The 25,745-nt window shown below is 45.8% G+C and overlaps 1 long non-coding RNA gene across 1 annotated transcript in view; it reads left to right on the top strand.

Moving 5' to 3' along the window:
- The window catches only part of LOC123382328, a 55,933-nt gene that overhangs the window by 5,564 nt on the left and 24,624 nt on the right, over window positions 1-25,745 (top strand). The window contains exon 2 of the long non-coding RNA XR_006590550.1: window positions 15,890-16,178. This is a non-coding gene — a long non-coding RNA (uncharacterized LOC123382328). The remainder of the gene's footprint in view (window positions 1-15,889; window positions 16,179-25,745) is intronic.

Below are 25,745 nucleotides of genomic sequence, written 5' to 3'. Positions count from 1 at the left end.
CGGGCTGCCGCAGCCTTGGGAGGCTTCAACAACAGAAACAGCTCTGGAGGCTGCAAGTCCCAGATCCAGGTCTGGCAGGGTTGGTTTCTGGTGATGGCTTTCTTCTGGCTTGCGGATGGCCGCCTTCTCACTGTGGCCTCAAATGGCAGAGAGACAGAGAGATTGAGACAGGTAGAGAGAGAGAGAGCTATTTAGTCATCTTGGGTCTCTCTTTCTATGAGGATCTTACGGGTTAGGACTCCAGCCTTGTGAACTCATTTAGTTTTAATCACCTCCTAAAGACCTTATCTCCATAGACAGGCACATTGGGGTTATGGCTTCCATACGTGAACTTGTGGGGGATGGTGGGGGGCACCATTTGGTCCATAGCACACTCTAACATGTTTCTTTCCCTTCAACAGTTCCAAATAAATATATAAAAGGGTGGGGGGGTGGGACATGAAAAATGATCACTGGAAACAAGCTCTGTGCCCAAAGGTCGTCGTCCTCTGTGGTGGAGAAGGTGAGCTTTAATCAAATGATCGGGGAGCAGTAAAAACAAAGGACCTAGTTACACCCAGACACGGAAGAATTGCAAATGCACTCTACCAAGTCAGACTCAAAGACTCATTATGCGTGACTCCTTTCATGACATGCTGGAAAAGGTGGCACTGTAGGGACAGAGAACAGATCACTGGTGTGTTGATCTTCGGGGAGTGAGAGTTGGGGATGGAGGGAGGAGTGGGTTTCAAAGGAGCAGGAGGAAATTGGGGGGATGATGGGGCCACTCCACTCATACCTGGCGTGTGATGCGAGTTCCACAACTGTATGCATTTGTCCAAAGTGACAGAACCATGCAACAATCCTGAGACAACATTATAGTTATCTCCGATTTCCCGATTAAGACGCGGAGTCTCCTATTTTCTTCAAATGACCCGAATGCGCTCACAGAAACGGCCAAATGGCACAGCACCATTTCTACCCTGGTCTGATTGATACGACAGATGTTCAGTTATGGCTTCCTGATTAATTTGCCCCATTAAATATTTCCTGGTTTTCATTTAATGACTCAGTGTCAACTGAATACTAAGCAGAAACATTGACTCGAGAGGCTTAAACTGTAGAATTGACTGGCTTGTGAATTTCAAAGTCCATGGGCTCTTGGTAAGGTTCCTTCCATCTCTTGACTGAACAATGTCATTACAGACCAATTTCTCTTCATCTTGCCACTCTAGTTTCTATGCTTTATAGGCTGTTCATTCGCCATCTTAATTCTAAGACCGGATATTCTTTATGATCCCAAAAGAATGGCCAACAATTTTCCTTTACATTGTATTCCATCACGTGTCCAACTCTGAAATAATTACTGTGGACACAGGGTTGCATTCTTCGATTGACTCAAGCCCATCCCAAACTGTACCGCAAGGCTGGGAAATACAGTTGTGTTCAAAAGGGGAGAATAGGGTAGGTTAGTGGGGAAGCTTCCAAAATATCTGTTACAGTCTTCAAGCCTGACCAAAAAGCTAACTCACTGGCCAAAAATATGTTTCCTATTATCCATGTATGTGTTGTCAACATCTTTTATTTGTAATGGCTCAGACAGGCTGGGAAGGTGTCTTGTCTCACACGAGTTTCTGGAAGAACACCCTGAGTTTGCATGCATGCCATCACTTTTTCAGTTAATGATGGACGGGAAAGTGACTATCCTCGAGTGTCTGAGGAGCCTTCCTTTTTAATTGAAGCAATGTTCAGAGTCACCACATTCTCCTTTTCTTTCTAAATCCACAATCATCTGAAGCCTTCCATGGGTACAATTCTGGGGAGACGGGAGAAAAGAGATTTGCGGTCACTGTTGTACAATAACTAGAATAAACATTTATTTAGTGTCTTATGCAGCATATATTTATGGGATTTGTAAGCAAACAGAATGTGGAGACGGCTGAGGACAGACTTAAACATGTAGTCTTCTCAAACCGCGTTTCATTATCCAAAGATCTCCATTTGGTATGCACCCTAGATCCAGATGGTGGTGTTTTTGTTTTTGTTTTTGTTTTTGTTTTTTTTTAAACGGGAGAAAAACGAACAGAAGTTTAATAACATGTATATCTCCTGTATACATGGAAGACATCTGGGAAAACTGAATAACTCCTTAAAATGGCCCAAGCACCCCCTCCCGGCCCCCAGATGGTATTTTTGATCTTCTACTCTGAATCTGTGGCAGAGACAGCCAACTATCTCCCAATATTTGCCCTTCCTTCTTTGCCCTATAATAGTAATAATAGACTGATAAGAGAATAAAGAGCTACTTTTCCTAGTCACCGTTAAGACTACACGTGACCACGAGACAAAGTTCTGTTCAATGGGACGTAAGCAGAAGTGGTCTGCAAGACTTCTAGAAGTGCTCTTAGAGAGACTGTGTGTAATTTTTCTCCTCTGTGCTCCTGACTTCTGGCTGGAACATGGACAAGTTGGCTGGCATGGGGGTCGCCATCTTGGATCAGAAAGTGAGAATTACGGGTGGGGCTGGTAGAGCATCGGGTTCTTGGTGGGGTGAGGTCATCACCCCAGCCCCAGACTGCTTGTGTTTATGTGAGAGAGAAATACGTCATCACGTACAAGCCATTCCAATGTCATTTTTCTGTTATTTGCAGCTTCAATGTAGTAATAATAATAATAATAGCCAATGGTTGATACAGTGCCTGGCACTTCATATGGACTTGGCTAACCTTTCTTTGTTTAAAAATTTTTAAATGCTTATTTATTTTTGAGGGAGAGAGAGAGTGAGAGGGAGGCAGAAGGAGAGGGAGACCCAGAATCTGACGCAGGGTCCAGGCTCTGAGCTGTCAGCACAGAGGCTGATGCGGGACTTGAACTCAGGAACCGTGAGATCATGACATGAGCCGAAGTCGGATGCTCAACTGACTGAGCCACCCAGGCGCCCCTAATCTTTTTTAAAAAAATGTTTATTTATTTTTGAGAGAGAGCGCACGCACGCGTGCACACACAAGCGGTATAGGGGCAGAGAGAGGGAGACAGAAGGTCCAAAGTGGGCTCTGTGCTGACAGCAGAGAGCCCGATGCGGGGCTCGAACTCCCAAACTTGAGATCCTGACCTGAGCGAAGTCAGACGCCACCCAGGTGCCCCTTGGCTAATCATTAATGACCAGGGGTGTTACTATTATTTTACCCATTTTCAGACAAGGAGAGCAAATCCGAAGTCACACACATCGTAAGAAGTGAGATGGGGATTTGTACCCAGGCGGTCTGGCTCTGGGGTCCCAGCTCTTAATCTCCATGTTTCCTTTATTACTGCAAATTCCACCCAGCAGACTCTGCCGGAGGAACCCACGGAGAAGGAGTATAAGTCTATCACAACACACTGAGGAAGCTATTAGAGTGTAGCTTCTTTCAAAATGAATGCAAATAATCTGAACCATCTGGATTAGACTGCCATTAAAATATACATAGGGGTTTAAAAGTTGAGAGCCAAGCGTGTGGCCCAATTCACAGGGTGTCTTCTTGAACCTGGAAGGTTGGGTATTTGGCCTGAGATGTTGCATGGCCCAAGAACGTAGAGGTTCATCTACTTCAAATTAATCGGGTCTTGTGGTGCTTTTGGAGGATCTTTGGCCGAATTACAGATGAGCAGGGAGCATGACCCGGACCTCCTCTCAAACTCCTGAAGGCAGGTGCGTCTTCAGTGTTTCTGCATCTACCTTAGTCACCGGAGCAACTTACCCTCTTGTCAGGAGAGTGTTTATCTTGTTTCTATTCTAGGATTTCCTATTGAAAGATCTCTCATGAGCCTTTCTAAGCTGGGGCAAACAACATTGAATCATAAAACTGAAGGCTTTGTATTCATGTTCAAGGCAACAGAGGCCTAGAGAGATTTCGTTCTGACTCTCCCGGGGCTTTGTAACTTTGTGTCTTCATCCATTCGATTATTCACCATTATTCCCGAGCACTCGTTTAGCAAATGCTGCCTGTTGATCACGCGACCTCACCTACCTTCCCTCTAATTTTTACAACGAATATCAAGTAGGTTAAAGGTGCTTTGCACGTAGCAAATGACTGAAAAAGATAGTTGTAATTATCACTGTTTTCAAGGCTGCGGGACAGATGCGGATAGTCATTCATTTATTCAGACGTCAAACAAATATTTATTCAACGTCTATTATTTGCTAGATGTTCTGTTAGGTACTGAGCATAAAATAGTTGATAACTAAATAAATAACGGTTCCAGTTTCAAGGACTGTCCTTACTTAGAGTGGGGTCACGTTTTTTGTGGTAGTTGGGTGCTTTCGGCCGTGAGGCCTTTGGCAAATTGCTGAGCTGCGTAGTGACTCTGTTTCTCTATCAGGTGAAGGAGGAAAATAATTCTCATCTGGTGACCTTGGTGTGAGAAGTAAACGAGATCACAAATAGCGCGCGGTACCTGGTGGATGCTAAAAAAAATGTGGCTCACTAGTTTGTCTTACCCTCCTGGAGAGGAGCTGCTCTGCTCACTTCTGTTAATGTATTCGACCTAACAGGGGAGCTAGACAAAACTGCCACTTCCAGTTAACTTTTCTGCCTGCTTTTTTATTTTTTATTGATTAAAAAAATTTTTTTTTCCAGCCTGCTTTTTAAAAAAAATGTGTTTTTATTTTTGAGAGAGCGAGAGAGTGTGAGCAGGGGAGGGGCAGAGAGAAGGGGGAGGGAGGCTCTGAGGCAGGCTCTGCACAGACAACAGAGAGCTCGAGGTGGGGCTCGAACCCACAAACCGCGAGATCAGGACCCGAGCCCAAGTCAGATGCTCAACCGGCTGAGTCAGCCAGGTGCCCCTAGCTTTTCTGTATGCTTTTTAAGAAAAGGGGCTATGCCCGGGCGCCTGGGTGGCTCAGTCAGTTAAGCATCTGACTTCGGCTCAGGTCATGATCTCACAGCTCGTGGGTTCGAGTCCCCCGTCAGGCTCTGTGCTGACAGCTCAGAGCCTGGAGGCCGCTTCGGATTCTGCGTCTCACTCTCTCTCTCTGCACCCCTGCCCCCTGCTCACGCTCCGTCTCTCTCCCTCTCTCAAAAATAAATAAACATTAAAAAAAAAAGGAAGAAAGAAAAGGGACCATGCCTCGTGTCCCTCACTGTGCCTGGCACATGGCAAGTTCCCAGGGGTTCTTACTGCAAAATATTCAGCAAGAACTATACAAATGGTGACGCGGTAATGACATCTTAGGAGGGAAAACCTTGTGGATAAAGGAACAAAGAAGTGACATAAGAAGTGTGAAGTTCATTACCATTATCCACCTTACTCTTCCTTCCATCCCAAACTATACCAAAGATATTTCCCCCCAAGTGTTTAAAAAATTTTTTTTCAACATTTTATTTATTTTTGGGACAGAGAGAGACAGAGCATGAACGGGGGAGGGGCAGAGAAAGAGGGAGACACAGAATCAGAAACAGGCTCCAAGCTCTGAGCCATCAGCCCAGAGCCTGACGCGGGGCCCGAACTCAGGGACCGCGAGATCGTGACCTGGCTGAAGTCGGACGCTTAACCGACTGCGCCACCCAGGCGCCCCCCCCCAAGTGTTTTAACAGGGCTGAAAACACCTCAAAGGAAGAGACCATGCCTTTTGCATTTTAATATAGATCACTTAAAGATCTGGTTAAAATGCACCTTCTGATTCAGTAGTTCCGGCTGGGACCTGAGACTCTGAATTTCTAACAAGCTCCCAGGTGCTGCTGAGGCTGTGGTCGCAGACCACACTTGGAGGAGGAAGGGTTTACATCTTTCTAATTAGTTGATCAGTATGTCCAAAACAGGATTCACCCTGTATTTATTTATTCATTTATGTATGTATATTTTATTTTATTTTATTTTTTAAAGTTTATTTATTTATTTTAGAGAGACACAGAGAGAGTGAGCAGAGGAGGGGCAGAAAGAGACAGAAAGAGAGAATCCCAAGCAGGCTTCGCACTGTTAGCACGGAGCCTGATGCGGGGCTCAAACTCACAAACTGTGAGATCATGACCTGAGCTGAAACCAAGAGTTGGACACTTAACCAACTGAGCCCACCCAGGCGCCCCTGTTTTTTTTTTTTAATTAAAAAAAATAGATTTTATTTTTAGGAGACATTTTAGGTTCAGAGCAAAATTGAGCAGAAGGTAGAGAAATGTCCCCCACATCCCTTGACCCCTAGTGGCATAGTCTCCCCCATATCAACATCGTCTGCCAGAATGATACATTCATTACAGTCCACGAAACTGCGCTGCCACAGTGTCACCCGAAGTCCGTAATTTACCTCAGGGGTCACTCTTGGTGCTGTGCATTCTAAGGGCCTGGACAAATGGATAATGACATGTAGCCACCATTATAGCATCATACAGAACTGTTTAATTGCCGTAAAAATCCTCTGCGTTCTGCCTGTTCTCCCCTCCCTCCTACTAGCCCTTGGCAACCCCTGATCTTTTTACTGTCTGCATAGTCGGGCCTTTTCTAGAACGCCGTATAATTGGAATCACTTTGCAGGCCGACTCCTTTCACTTAGTAGTAAGCATTTAAGTTCCCGCCATGTCTTTTCATGGCTTGATGGCTCATTTCTTTAATTTCCTTTTAGTGCTGACTATATTTCATCGTCTGCATGGACCACCGTTCCTTTATCCATCCACCTCCTGAAGGACATCTTCGTTGCTTTCAGGAGTTTCGAGGGATGCCAAATGATACTTATTTTCTAATGCTCTTAGTTGGCAAAATAAAGGAACATGTGAGGCAGGGACTGCACACGGTTGGCAGTTTACTGTTTTATTGTTGCTTTTGTAGTGCCCTTTTTGACAGTGAACTTCCAAAGCTGCAGGCCTGGACGGTCTTGGTACTTCCGGCTCTGATTTACGCGGCGCCGCGAAGGGCCACTAGGGGGAGCCGTTTGGTAGCGCTGGACCGCTCCGGGTCCGCCAGAAGCGGTTTTTCCCCCCCTCGAAAAGTAGACCCGGTAAACAAAAGATGGCTTGCGAAATAAAATTCCCCACGCCAGATGGGGTGCCGTGCGAGTGGCGGAGATTTTCTTGCGGCCCGCGTGGTTGAGTGTGCCGCAGGAGCGTGGCAGGGCGGCAGGGAGGGCTGAGGCAGTGCTAGGATTCGCAGCCGAGCGGAGCGCGTCTGGGAACAGGAGCCCAAGTGTTTCCAAGCATCGGCGCTGAGCGTGTTTATTCATAACAAGCGAACCGAACTCCTGAATTGTTTAAAGTAAGGAGTTGAGTTGTTTAGGAGATTGCGCTGGACTCCCAGGGGTTTCCAGGATGCTGCATGCGCGCGCGCGCACACACACACACACACACACACACACACACACACACACACACACAGGTTAAATGAGAGCACTGGCTTCTGCAGGCACTGAGAAATTCTTCCCCAACAGGACAGGTGTGCCCTCTGCTTCTGGCCTGGTACCAGCCCAAAGAGCAGGCATATTTACTCGCTGTAAGCTTTTAGCTGCCTGGTATACTTTTAAGGATGCTCTGAGCGCTATACCCCCTAAGCAGACGTTTGCCACAGGGCCAGAAACTCCACCGCTGGGGATGTGTTAGAACCCCTGGTTCTAACAGCCACCTTTGTAGACCCTTTTCCCAATTCCTGCCATGGCCCCGTGTCACATCTCCTTGGTTAGTTACATCTCCTTGGTTAGTTACCTTTAAATACTTTTTTAAAAAGTTTATTTCTTGGGGCGCCTGGGTGGCGCAGTCGGCTAAGCGTCCGACTTCAGCCAGGTCACGATCTTGCGGTCCGTGGGTTCAAGCCCCGCGTCAGGCTCTGGGCTGATGGCTCAGAGCCTGGAGCCTGTTTCCGATTCTGTGTCTCCCTCTCTCTCTGCCTCTCCCCCGTTCATGCTGTGTCTCTCTCTGTCCCAAAAATAAATAAACGTCGAAAAAAAAATTAAAAAAAAATAAAGAGTTTATTTCTTTAGAGAGAGAGAGAGAGAGAAAGTGAGCACATGTCCAGGGTAGGGGCAGAGAGAGAGAGGGAGAGAGAGAATCCCAAGCAGGCTCCACACTATCCGTGTGAAGCCTGATGTGTGGCTTGAACCCACTGATGGTAAGACCATGGCTTGAACCCACTGATGGTGAGAGCACCACGAGAACCGAAGTCGAGTCCAAGGCTTAACCGACTCAGCCATCCGGGTGCCTCATAGTCTTTTTTTTTTTTTTAAGTAAGGTTATCTTAAAAAGAGATATATAGATATGAATTATAAGTGGAAAATAAGTTTCACTTGCCGTTAAGAGAAAGCACGTGTAAAAATAAATTCAACAAAGACACAACAGTATTAGTTAACTCGTGCTAGATCCTGTGGCCTCTTGAAGGTTTTAAGCCCTGAGATGTGCTCCCCTTTAAATAAGGCAATTAGCAAGTGCTAGAAAGAGGTGCTAAAGACGTTTTAGGCCCCATATGGGATCTTTTTTTCCTTGACAAAATAATCAAGAGGCCTGAAGGGGAACAGCTTTCCCCCAGTGTGATTCAGAGTTATTTAACGTCTTGTCTGTGCACAGCTAGTAATCCACCTAAAACCACCTAATATAACACTAGTTAGATTCGTTTAACACTTTGGGAACGCAGGTTTAAAGCAAAGTGATGAAAGCTTCGCTACTGGAAAGATCTCCCTCTGTTGCCCAGAAGTGAGAAGGTGGTCAATTTTTTCAAGAGAGAGGAAGCTACAGGTCTACCCTCAAAGCTGTCCGTGTTGTTAAAAATAACTCCATGGATAAACTCGAATTTAAGAGTATCTCCATCAGCTAGCACTGCGTTTCTGTTTCGGGGGTTCAATGTAAAAATAATTGAGCTGGTTTCCAGGAACTTTGACTCTTCCCTTTTCTCCTACAGCCTACATTTGACTTGCTTCTAAATCTTACTGCAAGTTTTGCAATCTGTCCTTTGTTCTGTATCCCAAGTGATGCTGCCTGAGTTGACACCGTTATCCATTGTTGTCTGATCTTGATATTGCTTTCCTGCTGATATCTCTCCGCCTTTCAGTACATCATCACAAAAAAAATGATCTTCCAGGGGTGTCTGGGTGGCTCAGTCGATTAACACATCCGACCTCTCAGGTCATGATCTCACGGTTCATGGGCTCGAGCCCTGAGCCTGGAGCCTGCTTCAGCTTCTGTGCCTCCTTCTCTCTCTGCCCCTCCCCAGCTCATGCTCTCTCTCTTTCCCTCTAAAAATAAACAAACATTTAAAAAATGATCTTCCAATAACAATGAATATTTTTCTTTTTTACTGTTATGGTGTCCCGTTTAGTGATTCCTAAGTAGTTTGCCCAAGGTCAACCCAATTTGTAAGTAGCAGAGCTGGGATCCAAACTCAATGGTCGGGTTCCAAAGGCCATAATTTTTGGACCATATCAGTCTTCTTTGCTAAAGATAGAATTTAAGCAACTGACCTTGTTTGGGGGGTGGGCGAAGGAGAAGAAAGATATTTTGTAGACTTGAAGAATCCAATATAGCCAACATTTCCCAAGTCTAAAAATGGGTATTAACTGAACCAATCAATGTCTCTGAAGCATGAAATAAATGTGCATCTTTTTGGTTGAGCTGATAGAAACATACTCAAATTGGTTCACATCATAGGTAATATTATTAACTATACACTGGGGAGAACTGACAGGTTTAGGAGGGAGGGCTAGCTTCTGGCTGGAATGAATCCAGGAGCCGGGTCTCTAGGGCTTCATCCCTGGCTCTGCCCCCCTCCACCCTGCCTCCATCTGTGGTGCTCCATTGAGCAGCTGGTCCCCTGGTGGAGACAAGGGGCCAGCCAGGTCCCCAAAGCACCATCAACCCCAAAGAAGGAGACCATTCGCTTCTTTGTTATACTTGCAAAAGTTCCAGGACTGAATCTCATTGGCCCAGCGTGGGTCATGTGACAATTACGAACCAATGGTTGTTCCAGGGGAAGGGGCTCTGCTGATTAGCCCAACCTGGATCACTTCGGGATGCCGGGAACGGAATCAGCTTCTCTGAAACAAGCGGACATAGGCTGGAGGAAGGTAGTTCTTGAAAGGGAAGTTGAGGGGCGGCTACCGGAAAAGAATGGGGAGCAGGGCGCCGGGAATAGATGCCTGGTGGGCAAAAGTGAGAGGTGCTGCGGGGCTTACTCTGTGCTTAACGATTGGCTGTGTGTCGTGTTTGATGCAGAGGCAAAGTATGTGCTCCCTCAAATAACTAATGATGGGGGGGGGGCGGGAGGGTTAAGACAGCAAAGGGGGAGCATGATTGCTACTTCGTGGTTCGCACAGAACAGTTCAACTAAGTGTAATCGCAATTCACAAGGGGAGGATCTTTGCTGGGGGGACAGGGGGGAAAATCCTTCCAGGGACTCCCTGGAGAGGGTGGGCGGGAAAGGTGAGCCACTGTCATGGGAAAGGTACTGCCACCCTCCCTTATCCCCTGAGGACACACCCTTGAGTATGTTTCATTAAATGGCAAAGGGAACATGGCAGAGGAAATAAAGGTTTCTGGAAGCCTCCAGAAAACTCTCCCTCCATCTCTTTTCTGAATTTCGCCCCATCGAGGAAGGATGTGGGTGGGTATGAAATGGCAGCATCTGGAGCCCGTGATGGGGAAAGGTGTTCCCACCATCTCCAGAGATCAGGGCAAGGGATATGTAGTTTGGATCCTGAAATACTGAGATTTCGCGGACATGGAGAAAAAAACTGAAAATAAAAATTGTGGGTTTTTTTTAATACTTTTATATCATTTTTTATTTAATTTTTTTTTAATTTACATCCCAATTAGTTAACATACAGTGCAACAATGATTTCAGGAGTAGATTCCTTAGTGCCCCTTCCCCATTTAGCCCATTCCCCCCTCCCACAACCCAATTGTGGGTTTGAAAAAAATTTTTTTAAATGTTTATTTATTTTTGAGAGAGAGAGAGAGAGAGTGAGAGATACAGAACATGAGCAGGGGATGGGCAGAGAGAGGGAGACACGGAATCCGAAGCGGGCTCCAGGCTCTGAGCTGTCAGCACAGAGCTTGACGTGGGGTTCGAACTCACAAACTGCAAGATCATGACCTGAGCCGAAGTCAGAGGCTCAACTGACCGGAGCCATCCAGGAGCCTCCAAAATTGTGTTTTAAAAGGTCACCAGCTTAAGAATCACCCAGAGTGTTTAATAAAACTCACAGAATCCCTTTGAAGCAGGAGCTGGTAAAACTTGGAAGTCTGCATTTGAAGGTAACTTGTTGGGTTGGCTTTTAGGCGCACTTACCTATGATAAAGACTGGCTCCTGAGGTCAATGGAACAGAATCTTAGGAATGTAGGACTGGATAGAGTATTAGGAATTTAGGAATTTGAGCTCCTGTAACAGCCCCTTCGCTCTCTTTCCTTCAGACTTTCCCTTCTTTTTAACTCCTGGCTTTGACGTTGATTGTATGTCTCAAAGTCTGCACACGGGCCAGTGGAAGGGTCAGAGGTGACACCGGTGTGGGGCTTGGTAAACAACAACAATCCTTCGAATTCTTGCCTTCCCCCATCTGGAGCCTTGCTTCCGCATTTTAGAATAAGAGTTCTGAGTTTCTGGTCCGTGGGATGTTTGCAGAGCTCCTGGAGGCTAGGCTTCAAACTTGGTGTTAACACGTAGCTGTGAATTTCCGTGCAGAACGCTATGGCTTGGGCATTATCTCAAGGTGGCTTCGGATCCTAAGAAATATAATCAAAACCCACCACCCTGGAGACTCCTTTTCCCAGGGACCACGCTCAGTTCAGAAAGTTTCCTTGGGAAGAATTTGGACCAACACTCTTTTTGTTTCATCTGTTAGCGAATTGGAACTCAAAAAGTCCCCGCTGCCAGCCCAGCACCTTTCCTGTGTCTTGGGAGTATAGAAATATGAAAGGAATTTGTTTTGCTGAGTAATTTTGAGTAACTTGAGCTGTGTATGTGAGGGAAAGAGAAAAATCTATCCAGCAGTTCTATGCCCTATGGCACAGACAGCATTTCTCCAACCCAGATGCCCCCCAAATTGCAATCGCGGTTACCCTAAGAACAATGGGTGGTCCAGGAAGTGGTGTGCCTGATTTTAGAAAGCCAGACTCATCACTGGGGTGCTCTTTAATAGAACTCTTTGTTGAACAATGGTTTTTGCCCCAGAATGTGATCACAGCTGTTTTATTTTAGCTAATGCAGCAATTCAAACAATTAAATCCATATTCCTCTGTGGCTATTTATTTTCACCAAGTAGTTCTCAGCGTATTGTCATGAAAGAATCCTTTGAGACTTGAAAAGTTAAAACAGAATGTGGACTTTTTCTTTCTTTTAAAATAGCCACATCTGCTTCTTCAAATTGTCTGTTCTTTGTTGATGTCTCATAAGGATGTCCATTTTTAGTCTGTTGGAGCTGAGTTCCTTTGGGAGAAGTAAGATTTTTTTTATTCAGAGCCTGTAGAGTAAGGAGTGTGGTAAATCATGATCCAGGATAAGGAGGACCTATTTCTTTTAGCAGCAAAATAATAACTTAAATCGTAGAGCTGATGTTGAAATCTTACATTGCTGCAAAACTAAACCATAAGAGATTATTTCCCGGCTGTAACGTCGTATACGAACAAAAGATTTGATGTAATTGATTGTATGACTTTCTTCTCTTTTCTTGTCATTATGTCTTGCATAATTACTTTATCCAATCATTCAACAAATATTTATTGAGCTGCTACTATGTGTCAAGAGGGACACAGTTCTTGACCTTGTTCACTTTATATATTTCGGGAAAGAGAGGTGATGAGCAAGCATTAGAGATGAATAGAAGAGGGGCTTCTGGGTGGCTCATTGTGTTAAGTGTTCGACTTTGGCTCAGGTCATGATGTTGTGGTTCGTGGGTTCGAGCCCCACGTTGGCTCTGTGCTGACAGCTCAGAGCCTGGATCCTGCTTCGGATTCTGTGTCTCCCTCTCTTTCTGCCTGTCTCCTGCTCGTGCTCTGTCTCTCAACCATAAATAAATGTTAAAAAAAAAATTGAGAAATGAATTGAACAGATTGTGGTGCATGCTAGGAAGAAAATAATTGAGGGGCTAAAATGGAAAGTAATTACTTTGATTAAAAAATATAGTCAAAGAAGCCCATGGAGGGGAGGGGCAGAGAGAGAGTTGGAGAGAGAAGCTCAGTACTGATGGTGTGGAGCCCGATGCGGAGCTCAAGGCGCACCCTTTGTGGGGCTTGAACTCACGAGTTGTAAGATGGTGATCTGAGCTGAAATCAACAGTCAGATGCTTAACCCGCTGAGCCCCCCAGGCGCCCCCAAGGCAAGATGATTCTTAAAGCAAGTTGTACTTTCACATGAAAAGGACAACAGCATAGCAGGCAGAGGGAGTTGTCCTCTGTGATGGAGCTTGGTGTGTTTCCAGAACTATGGGGTGCGTGACAAGGCTGGAAATTGGTGAGTGGGGTGAGTGTGGTTGGAAACGGTTACTGTTGCTCTCACCTTCCTGAAACGCGCGTCCATTGTTTATTCTGAAATTACATTGGCAAAGTCACTGCCATCCTGCTTGCCTGGGGGTAAGGTGTGCCCCTTTCAACAAAACCTAGGACGGGCTGTGCGGAGATCCTGGGTGGGTGTGGTGTTGTGGACTTAATGTTTATGTCTTCCCCAAATTCATGGGTTGAAGCCCAAATGTGCAATATGATAGTATTTGCAGGGGGAGGGGTTTGGGAGGTAATTAGGTCATGGGGATAGAGCCCCCATGAATGGGATTCATCCCCTTGTAAGAAGAGCCAGGAGAGAGATGATCTCTCTGTCTCTCCCTCTCCCTCTCTCATGCGAGGGTAGTGCGAGGTGCTGGGCACTGTATAAACTAGGAAAAGCGCCTTCCCCCAAAACCTGACTGCTCTGGCACCCCGATCTCAGACTTCAGCCTTCAGAAGTGTGTGAAAGAAATGCCTGTTGTTTTAACCCCCGGTCCGTGCAGTTCTGCGGTAGCAGCCCGAGCTAAGGCATAGGAGAAAAAAGCACTGGGGCTCTTTAAGAAGGGAAAAGATTGAATGCACCTGTTAGTTTCTGCTTCGCAGTAATGAGAACAGCCACCGAGGGACCGGGACCAAGGGACCGCATGGAGCCAGAAGCTGGCCGAGACGCTGGAGGAACGAATCCAGCCCTTTGGGCTACACAGGAACCTGTATCAGGGAAACCCGACAGTTTTGCACAGTTTATTATTCTTCTATCGATTGCCTTTTTTTGCTGACTTTTAAACAGAAAGAGAAATGACCCAACTCTGTCAGCCAGCCCCCACTGAACTAAAGGGACGTTTAAATAAATCAAAATACAGGCTCCCGCTTAGTTCCCTCGCAAGGTGCGGGCTCAGGAATAAAGGTGTGATCCTGACGGCAGTGCGGCAGGGATCCGAGAGAAGAGGAGGGCAGAGGGGGAGAATGCAGTCTACTTGGTCAAATTTTCTCCTCCTCTTCTTCACATGAGTTGGTTATTAATACCTGTGGTTTATGAAGATGATCTAAAAATACTGGGATCGGGCTTCATGCTGCCCGTTAGATTCATTTTCACCGAGCCCCTATTCTGTGCGAAGGCCTGTGGTAGCGGTCTTTGATGTGATGGGTATGAACATGAACTATGTATTGAGTCTCTTGAAATGTCAGGGATGCTCACCAGTGTAGAAATAACTGCCGTGATCGCTCAAAGCAGGGAGAGATTCTTTCTGGAGGGAGGAATTTGGAATGGTTTTACGAAGGAGGAGTCGTTTAAGTCAGGCTCGGAATTCCCGGTGGGGTTCGGTAGACGGGTACGCGGCAGAGAGGAGACTCGGAGGGAGGGAATGTTGTCATGGACAGGACAGTGGGACCCACTGCTGGGGTTCTCAGGTGTTGCCTGGCGAGCCTGTTACAAATGAAACTGGTCAAGATCCATCCTGAGAGATTCTGATTAACAAGGCCAAAGGTGGGGCCCGGGAATCTGAATCCTAAGGGCACATCAGTTAAACCTGATGCAGAGGGTCCAGGACCGCCCTTGGAGGGATGCTGGTCTCGAGGAGAGAAGGCAGTCTCGGAGGTAGGAATATTTGTTGAAGGGCATCAGTGTGGGGTAAACTGGGAATTGTTGCGGGGGCCACGCACGGACACAGTCTTCCATGCCAGGTGCTTTGTTTTTCCGCATCGTTACCATGTTTTGGTCAGTCCCCGTGAACTAGATCATCAAAAGAATGTGAAGGGAAAGTTATGTTAGCCCCATCTCAGATGAAAGCGCTCAACCTAAAATGAGTGTAAGTGAGGTGTTCAAGTTTCCCCACAGGGTGAATGGCCACGCCGGGCTTCAAACCCGGTAGGTACTGGGGAGAGGGGTCAATGTGATTTGGAGCGGTGACTGACTGCACGATGAATGAGAAGAAACCAGTGGTGGGGAGCCTACTGAGGCAGTGCAGACAAGGGTCAGGTGCCGAAGATCTGCCTAGAGCAAGAGAGGGGAGACGCTGCAGGAAGCCTTAGAACGTTTGTGAGGTCGTCAGGGGTCAGTGGACCAACCACCCTTCTCAGCCTCTTAGGATTTCCACAAGGTGGCCGAGGGCTTGAACAGCCACTTTGGCAAACCTTTCCCTTTGGGACTCCGAGTACTTGGATGTTGTGACCACTGTTTGCGAGGTACTGACTCCCAAGTCTCTCTGATCCACAGCGGGGCGGCAATGCTGAAATCAGACTTCCTGGGTTCAAATCCTGACACCCCACTGCCTGCCTGAATGACCTTGGGCTGGTGTATTTAATCTCTCAGGGCCCCAGTTTTCTCACCTTTAAAATGGACAGATAACATCAGCATCTTGAAACAACTGATACGGGGTTTCAATGGAATAATGCGTGTGATAGGCTTTGAACCCCTTCTGGCACAAAGGAAAACCCCCTCAATATTAGGATGTGCTAATATTGCTACTATTTTTGTCATTCTTTTTTTTTTTTTCAGTTCCTAAGCCCTATGACACTCGGACATGCCTCTTGTCAACTTTACAAGCCACAGGCTTAGTCGGTCACCTCTGAGAAGAGTTCCTGTATCAAGGGTCTGTCTTTTGAGGGAAAAGACAATGGACAGCGATCGAGGAGAAATTCATTTTCTGATTAATTTTGTTACTTTGCAGCGTCTGAGGAGTATGAAGGACGCTGGCAGTTCAATCCTAGAAGAACACTGGGTATGTTGCAATCACATCAACCTTGGCCGTTCCAGTGACAACGAGAAGCTCCATCACGGGTCACAGGTAGGATTTCCTTGTTATAATGTGAGCAAAACGTTGCTAAAGAGAAGGGAGTACTTTCTGTCCTTAATGCTTCTTCCTGGAGATGGTTCCGTGGCTGTTACGGAGGTAATTATATGTATAATTCATATTAGTTCGATGACTAGGATTGATATACCTACCCCCTGCCACATACTGGGCCATGCTGCAAATCTATATCATAGACTCTCTCCTCTTTAGCCTTGTCATTCATTCATTCATTCATTCATTCATTCATTCATTCATTTTGTTTTTTAAGTAGGCTCCATGCCCAGTGTGGAGTCCAATGCAGGGCTTGAACTCATGATCCTGAGGTCAAGACCTGAGCTGAGCTCAAAAGTCGGATGCTTAATCGACTGAGCCACCCAGGCGCCCCAGCCTTTACATTTATTTAGAATGGAGGCCGTCGACTCTATACATCATGGCAATCCTAGGGAGGCTGACCCAAAGAAAATTAGCTGAATTCTTTAAAGAGTGGATTTGCAGGGTGAGGCAGGTGGTGCTGCGTTAGGATTCTCAAAGAAAGCTGAACGTAAGGTGGGAGCGAAATATGAGACTGAGCCACTTACTTAGAACTTGGGGAAGAATAGTCCAGGTGGAAAAAAAAATGGGTACAAAAACCCTGAGCCCAAAGCCAGGACAGACTCAACACATTTGAGGAACTGGAAGGGGTCCTGCTTGCTTGTGTGTGGGAAGGAAAGAACACGAAGGTGGGAGGGAGTCGAGAAATATCAGAAGCCAGAGTATACAGGGCTTTGAAGGCCATGGTTCCATTTTGAGTACAATGGAAGCTATGGAACATTTTCAAGCAGGGTTGTGAGATATTCTGACTTACATTAAAAATATCTCTGGGGGCGCCTGGGTGGCGCAGTCGGTTGGGCGTCCGACTTCAGCCAGGTCACGATCTCGCGGTCTGTGAGTTCGAGCCCCGCGTCGGGCTCTGGGCTGATGGCTCGGAGCCTGGAGCCTGTTTCCGATTCTGTGTCTCCCTCTCTCTCTGCCCCTTGCCCGTTCATGCTCTGTCTCTCTCTGTCCCCAAAATAAATAAACGTTGAAAAAAAAATTTTATTTAAAAAAAAAAAAAAAGAAAGAAAAATATCTCTGGAATCAGGTAGAGAAGAGATTATATACAGAAGTATAGGCGTGGAATCAGCTATTGCTGCCACATAGTGGGATAGTGTAGATCTTCAACGAATTTTGAAAAAATTGTACATAATTTGTTTCCCCTTGGGTGCTTGAGTTGAAGAAAATTGTGGAGTGTTCTGAATTTAGTAGTTGAAAATAAGTCATTGCAACTACTGGAGAGTGAAAGACTCTTCTTGGCATTTCTGGACATGGTTGCCGAATTCTTTTTTTTTTTTCCTTAATGTTTATGTTGAGACGGGGGGAGGGGAGAGGCAGAGAGAGAGAGGGAGAGAGAAAGTCTCAAGCAAGCTGTGCTCTGTCCGTGCAGAGCCCAATGCAGGGCTTGGACGCACGAACCGTGAGATCATGACCTGAGCCCAAATCAAGAGTCAGACGCTTAACCGACTGAGCCACCCAGGTGCTCCGGTTACAGACTTCTAAAGATAAGCTTAGTGTCATCAGCCCTGATACCTACCTGTGGCAGTGGAAGCCTCTCCACAGCTCGGTCTTTGCAATCTTCGAGTGCCATGGGACAGTTCCAGAGCACGGTGAAGAAAATGAGACTCTGGCCTCTTAAAGAAAGGAGCCTTCTGTCAGTGGAAGCCATTTATTAAAAAATAATTAACCCAGAGGTAGAAGAGTGAAGAGTATAGTCGAAGTGGGTGTGGGAACCTGGAGAAAAAGGTCTTTCGTGCCATGGTTCCCAGAAGGCACTGGACCAGGTGCCGGGGGAGGTGAGGACAGCAGGGCACATGCTTCTTCGGGACAGTTGGATCCGTCTTGTGCTAGACTGGAGTGATGGACATGACCCACCCCAAGGAGCCTACTCAGCATCAGGCAGGGCCTATGCTAATTTGGAAACTTCTGACACTCCTAGAGTAAATTGCAAGTCAATTTGGCCAAGGGCAAATTACTGCCAGTGGTGAAATCATTTTGCAGAATTTTCCTTGCTGACCCAAATCCTACAACTAAAGGAAATAAGTGAAATTTAAGCAGAATATTGGACTCCCAGAGAGAAAGTCCTAAGGTAGAAAATGAACACCAACTTACAAAACCTTAGCCCTTTTCAGAAACCCATGGAATTAATGAAATCCAGCTCTCTCTCCCCAGTTGACCCCAGTTTTCCTTTTTTTTTTTTTTTTTTTTTTTTTTAATTCCAGACCTGGGGCTGAGAACTAGGTTTTTAAAAGTGTATCTGAGCCTGCTTCAGAGTCATTTCACTCCTGTTGCCCACAGGCAAAGAAACTATGGTCAGTGGTGGGAGTTAGAAGATTATCGTTGAACTCAGAACTGGGAAGAATGTGTTAGTAATCATACCTGGCCCACAATGGAAGAGTGAGACAATAGTACTAATCACATGATGTTACCGTTTACTGAGCATATACTATGTGCCACACGAAGTGCTTTATATGCATTATCTTCTTTGGGTCACAGCACAGCTTTTTTTTTAGAGACGAAGAAACAAAATCAAGGAAGGGTTAAAGTCTCCCGCCAGAAGTCACCCAATTATTCTGCTTCGGTATCCTTGGAGTGGGGCAGGGGTTGGGAAACAGAGACAGCACATTTGAGAGAATGAATGAAGGAATGAATTTGATTAAGTTCAAGAAATGTTTTGAAAAAGTCACTATGTGCTAGGCATAGCGTGTGGCATTTTTGGGTAAACAAGGACCAATATGATCTAGATTATGTCTGGGAGATCCTTCCAGACTAATAGGAACACTTTAAGCAGATGCTTTGTAATTTATAAAGTGGGACATTTAGAAAGCTCCCCCCAAATGTGGTGGAAACATTTGGTTGCATTTTCTAGGTGGAAATAGATTTACAAAAGGCTTCCCGCGTCGAGTGGCGGTTCAACCGAGCATTGAAGGAGCATGTGGGAAGAGATCGGGGATCAAGAAGGATTCTAAGCTGGGGCATGGATTGATGGTTTACCCCAGGATACGAGGAATTCACTAGGGCTCTCTCTAGAAGGAGGTGATCTGGAAAGTATCAAGAATTATCTGGTAACTAGAAACCAAGGGACTTGGTGTTAAGAGAAAGAATGAAGGTCAGAGGCCGGAGAAACACCCGGGAGAATAGTAGCAAGAGCCCGGATTGGGGGGCCGGGAGGGGAAGGAAAGGGGCAGGCAGCTGGGAGAACGTCTTTAGAGGTAGAATCCATTAGTCAGGAGTAGGGGAGCTGACAGCGAGGACAGCTCCAATGATGTTGTTTGGACTTTGAAACTGATGAACCTGGAAGATGGTGGTGCCATGAATGATGGTCAGGAGACAGTTTGGGGCCCTGGAATCTGGCGCCCGGAAAGAGAAAGGAATGAAAATTTGATCATGGATTCACCCTCTATATGGACTCACGAAAAATACTTTTCTTTTTTTCCCATTGTGGGAAAGAAATCTGGGGGCTTGCCATTGTGGGTTCTAGCAATCTGTGTGGTCAGCTAGCCAGTGTTAACTACGACAGGTGTTTTTCGAGCGCTGCCTACTCAGTCTGTGATGCTGGGGCACAGCGATGAACGAGACCCGTTCAGTCCTTGCCCTCATGGGACCGATGTTTCCGTGGAGAGACGGGCATCCTATGTATGATTGCACATGTAATTAGCAAATCGACAATGGTGGCGAGCACCTTGAAGGAAGACCGTTAACCTGAACTTGACCCTAGGCCAGGCTCCTGTGAGAAACGAAATTCAAGTGGATACCTGAATGATAAGTAGGTCGGTCCTGGCTCACAGATTGTGATCTTGAATGCTCTGTTTCCTCGTAACTGGAATAAAAGTGGGAAGGGATGTGGACACTTCAGGCTGCTTGGACCTGTAAACTCTGACTTTTGATGGACTTCTTGATGCAGGTATGAAAGATACCTCACCGATGGGAGGTGTTGACCACCTGCAACTTGTCAATATCGACTCTTCCTTCTGCTGACTTCACCAACTAACTGCCTTGTTGGCCTTAGGTTGTCTGGGTTATTCTTAAATTATATTCTGAAAATGTGCTTCATTTTCTCCAAAGCGATGGCTTGGGGGAGGCCAGAAATGATGCTGTGGTAAGAGAATGACACTGGAATGTAGAGTTGAGGGCTCAGACTCTGGCTGGAGATCACTCAGCCTGCCCACAAATCTAAAAATGCACAGTTTGACTGTAATGCTGGAAAATATCTCCTAATGTTTTGGCTTCTGCCAACAGAAAAGAGAAAGTTAAAATCATGGATGGCAGCAATATTATTAATTCAGGAATCTTAGCACTCCACACTGCTCATCTTGCACTAATGATTTTTTTTTTTTTTTTAAATCATTTCACTGTGAATTTGTCCCGGCCAACACGCAGGTTGTTGAGAACAGAGAAGGAAGAGGGAAGGGAGGAGGCAGAACTGTAGATGCAGGACCCGGGGGGGACGATTCTGAAATGCCATTGTTCTGGGAGTCAAGGCTGAAACGGAGTTGAAGGCGTGTCTGTTGGTGCCACTTGTGTCATTTTTCATTGCATGTCGCCATGTTGATTTGCTTGTTGGATCCTTTTCCTGGTATGTAGGAGCTGATGCCAAGGTTGATCCGAGGGACTTGGAATTAGGCTGAGCTTTTCATCACCATGATCCAAGCATCTCAGCTGCCTTCAGTTTTTTTTTTTATTGTAAAACTCACATTTTTGCCTGTGTAGATAAATTGGGCCCCCAAGGGGATTTTCAGTCTAGTGTAAACCCATCAAAATACCAGCCACTGGGGAGGAAGGATGATATTTTCTGTCATAGAAGTGTGAGACAGAACTGCTGACATCTTCGAGGTTGCCCTGTCACTGTGAGTTCTTTTTATAGATGACTTTTGTCTTCATTTGAAAATATTACCTGAGCAGCCGCTGTTATGGGTTGGGCATAGCGGGCAATGCCAGGATGAGTAAACATGGCTTTCTCCCAAGACTCTGAGCTTCTTGAGGGCAGGAAGTAAGACAGACATAAAGCACTGCATTATGAGGTTGAAATGTGGGCGTTACTACACTGCCAGAAAACCTTTATTGATGACCTATCACTGGCAAGTACTATGCTGTGATCAGTTCTCAGAACCTCAGAGTTGTGAGCAGAGAAATGGTATTAAAGTCCTCTGGGGCTGGAGTGAGTGAGAATTCACTTCTGGCCAGAGAAGTGGAGAAGGTTCCTTGGAGGTGGTGCTATTGAGCTGGCTCTCGAGGAATGGAAAAGGTTTTTATAGATATGGATGGGGTGGGTGATTTGAAGTCGGGCAGCTGGCCTGAGTAAGAATGAGGAGGCGTAAGCATTCTTATTTGGCAAAGGATACACATCTGCTGTGGCTAGGATGAACCTTTACATAGAGCAGTGGGTCATATGTGTTCTAGGCATTATGTTTTATTAAAACATAATATAAATCTAAAAACACATACGAATCCTATGTCCAGGTCAAGGGATTCTCATAAACTAGATGCACCCATGTAATCAACATCCAGATTGAGCAACCAAACATTCTAAGCCTCTCCAGAAGCCTTCCTCGCTCGGCTTCCACTCGCTGCCCTCAAGATAACCTCTCTCTTGACTTCTAATGGCGTAGGTTAGTTCTGCTCGTTTTTGGATATTATCGAAGTGGGATTACTTTCCACAGTTACAAGGAAGTTTCGCGCTTCCTTGCTCTGTTTCACATTCGTGAGATGCATCCTGTTGTCGTGTGCAGCTGCCTGTTCACGTGTATGGCTCTGCGGTATTCTACTGTGACTACGCCACAACGTGTCTATGCATTGCGCTCTTGTTGGGATTTAGGTGGGTTTCCACTTTGGGGGAAATTATGACTCTGCTTCCGTGACCATTCCTGTATAATGTCTGCTGATGAACGCATTGTGGCATTTCTGTAGAGTATGTATCTAGGAACAGGACTTCTGGATTGCAGGACCGAAAATCCCCTTTTAATGAACAAAAATATTCACCTCATATGATTCTAATTATGCTCTTAATGTTCCTAGGTTGGGCAACACATAATGATAAATATCTACCGTGAATTCTGTAACACTTTGTGAATCCATGGGTATATCATCAATCACAGAAATATCTTGGTACGTGCGTGATGTATTTTGTCTGCAGACAAGGTTTGATGGGCGTATATGGACACACAGATGCCTCGCGATACCTCTGAGTCCGCAATCAGGAGCCACCGATTTAGGTGAATGGTGGCGTGTGAGGCCAAGGAACAATCATCGATTTAGTTCACAGACATTTCTGAAGTCTCAGGCCAAGGCTCTGACCGGGGAAATCTAGTGGGGTTTTTTTTTCCCTCTCTTTTCGTTTTGCCTGAGAAACACACATATTTCCCGAGCTGTAATACAACTAGTGCCTTATGAGGAAGAGAGTATGGCCAAGGGGAATGACGATGACTTTTGAAGGGGAATCTGGGCTTTAGCTGCTATCTGCCCCTTGGGAGTTATGTGAATCAGCTAAGTGAACAGCCTCAATATCCTTATCTGTAAAGGGGAAATGGGAATACCTATCTAGGCTAGGGACCATGAAAATCAAGTAAGATCATGTATGCCAAACATCCAACACTGTGTCCTCTTACTGAACGGTAACTGCCGCCATTTTCATCGTCTTTTCTTACCCGTGTCTTCTCCTGGGGGTTATGTTCTTTTTTGGGGCGTGTGGTACGTTGGTCTTGGCTCGTAATGTCTCTCCCACTTGCAATTAGTCCCGTAACTAAGGTAAAATAGTTTGCTTGCTCAACTCCTTGGACCCCAGGCATCTTTCTCTGTGAGATCTTTAAACAAAGATCTCGTGTCTGTGATCCCTTGCATCAGCCCTGTTGGTGGACAGAACAAATTTGATAAGTTCCCTTTAGCCAGCATGGTCTGTCATGTGTTCCCCATGTCTTTAAACAATTTTCCTTCATGTTTTAATCCAGAGAAAAGAGCTGAAGGATTTTTTTTTTAGTCTTGTGACAGGCTTTTGATGGAGTCATTGTTGGTCAAAGGGGATCTTTCCATCAGCCTCTTAAAGCATGTAGGAGACCTCCTTCGTAATTTCCAGACGGTGCTTTGTAGGGATAGGAGCATGTGTGGAGTAGTCAGGATGTTTATGGGGAAGGAGCTTGGCCAAAGGCCTCAGAGATGGAAACGTCCAGAAGAGTTAATAACTTCCATTAGTAGGAGCTCTCACAGCTCCGTGAGAGGTCAAGGAAAATGGAGAACAACATCTTCAGACAGACTCTCCCCCCCGCTTCAGAGCTAGATCTGGTTTCGGATCTTAAGCAAGGAGAGAGTCACATGGTCTGGTCACTTGTCTAGGATTGAGGTCAGGCCACAGGACAGTGGGAAGTTTTCTGGCAACGGGCGTGACAAGGGCTGAGGATCAAGAAGGCAATTAAGGAGGCGTGACAGGTCACACCCTCCTAGGGCACAAGAGTAATACTTCTGGGAACGGATTTTTAGGCAAACGTGACTTCTGATGAGGAGCAGTGAGATGCACTTGTGTTTCAAAGCACACGATCCCTGGTCCAGCCAGTTCTTAAAATACTCAGAGCCGAGCAGATGGACTCGAACAACTTATTAATCTATTTGTAATGCCTTCCCGGACTATCGTCCAACTGGCCTTCGACATCCTCGGTCTCCTTTAAGGTGAAAGGGAAGAGTGTTTTTTCTCCTTTCGTTGGTTATTCCCCCTCCTCGCTCTGTAAGGCCAGGTTTCCCGAAATCCCCACGGACTCCCTCCTTTGGTGAAAGTATAAGCTCCTCCTGTGCGATTTCAAGCTTCGGCGTCCCCCCCACCCCCGCCCGTCCTAGCATGCAGGGGGATGCCTTTCTTTAAAAGAATGATCAGAAAATGCATTTCTGCCTGCTTTGTGCCAACTAGTATTTTTCAAGAGACACATATTCACATGTCGTTATAATTTCACCATTTGGAAATTAAAGAGGAAAAGAAGTTGCCGAAGAAAACGTGTTAGATTTTACCGAGCCCCAAATATCTGGAAAACAGTTTGAGGTCCTTGGCCAAAGTCAGAGCTCTGGCTCGCTTTTCATACCCCGGCTATCGACAGCTAATTTCTTGAGCAAATTTATTCACTGTTTTTGAAAAAAAAAAAAAAATTGGCTGCCTGGAGCCACCTCAGATGTGCAGCCTGTTCAGAAATTCCTGAGTTCAACTTTCTTAGGCATTTCTGTTTCCTTCTTAGCTCTCAAAGAACATTCTAGCAACGTGACATATTATTTGTCTGCGACCTTTCACCAGAGGGCACAAAGATGGAGAAGCCTGCTTACTTTCTGGAGATAAGGAAAAATATTTTATTTCTAACAGCCTTCTTCGTCCAAAAAAAAAAATTTTTTTTTAAGGTCAGAAGGAAGAAAAATCTTAAACTTTTTTGATTTTGACAGTAGTATTTAGCTGCTTGTCTCAGGAGGAAATGTTTATGTCTGCTTCAAACTTGGCATCTGGAGCTTGAATCTGATTTCATTTATCAAAACCAAATCATTAGCACAGAGGATTTTTAAGGCAGTTGAAAAATACTCTGTGTGCTATTATGACGATTATACATTTGTCTAAACACAATAGAAGGTGAACCAACACCAAGAGTGAACCCTAACGTAAACTATGGACTTTCGGTGATAATGACATGTCAGTATAGGTTTGCTGATTTTAACAAATGAACCCTTGTTGGGGGGGTGGATATTCATTAAAGGGGAGGCCATGCATGTACTGGGGCAGGAGATGTGTGGAAACCTTTGTACCTTCCCCGCAATTTTTCTGTGAACCTGAAACTGCTCTAAGAAATTAAGTCTTAAAAAATGATCTATTTAGTTTGAACTAGACCTTAAATCTAGATCATTATTCCTAACTTGCTTCATGAGCAACTCTTTGCTTGCATTTCCCAAAAGCAGGCCTTGAGATAGGAACCATTGGGAAGGTGATCCCGGGAAGCAGAGGTGAGTAGGTAGGGTTAGGTGCGGGGAAGGGAGATAGCCAGTAAGCGGGAGTTGCCCATAAGCAGATCTTCAAAGTGGGCCACAGGGCGCGCTCCCACTGGAGACCCTCTGAGAATCCTTCTGGAGTCCACCCACGTTGGGGGCTGGGAGACTGGAATATTTATGTACCAAGTCTTACTGTTCCCCTGAACCTGGGCTGCACCCAGAACAAGCGTCCATGGGGCCAGAGGAAGTTCCTAGATGTTTCGGGAGCATAGATACCCTGGGGGTGAGAAGCTGTCAGCATGCTGGAGATAGCCCAGGTCAAGGGAGCCCAGGTGTGTCAAAGGAGTCAGGGAGGCACTGGCAGACCATGCTTCATGACCTTCGGCAAAATACATCATGTCCCGAGGCCCTATTTTCTCCTCCTTCGCAGGAAGGAATAGGAATTTCCAAACTGGGTCCCCTGGCTGACAGATGTTCCTTCCAAAAACAGCTCCTTGGCCAAATAAATCCAAGTATGAGGTTAAACAATATGTATTTTTTTAAACT

This window comes from Felis catus, chromosome E2, assembly GCF_018350175.1.
Source record: "Felis catus isolate Fca126 chromosome E2, F.catus_Fca126_mat1.0, whole genome shotgun sequence".
Taxonomy (NCBI): Eukaryota; Metazoa; Chordata; class Mammalia; order Carnivora; family Felidae; genus Felis; species Felis catus.
Note: the sequence above shows the minus strand (reverse complement) of the source record. Positions and strands in the feature narration are given on the sequence as shown.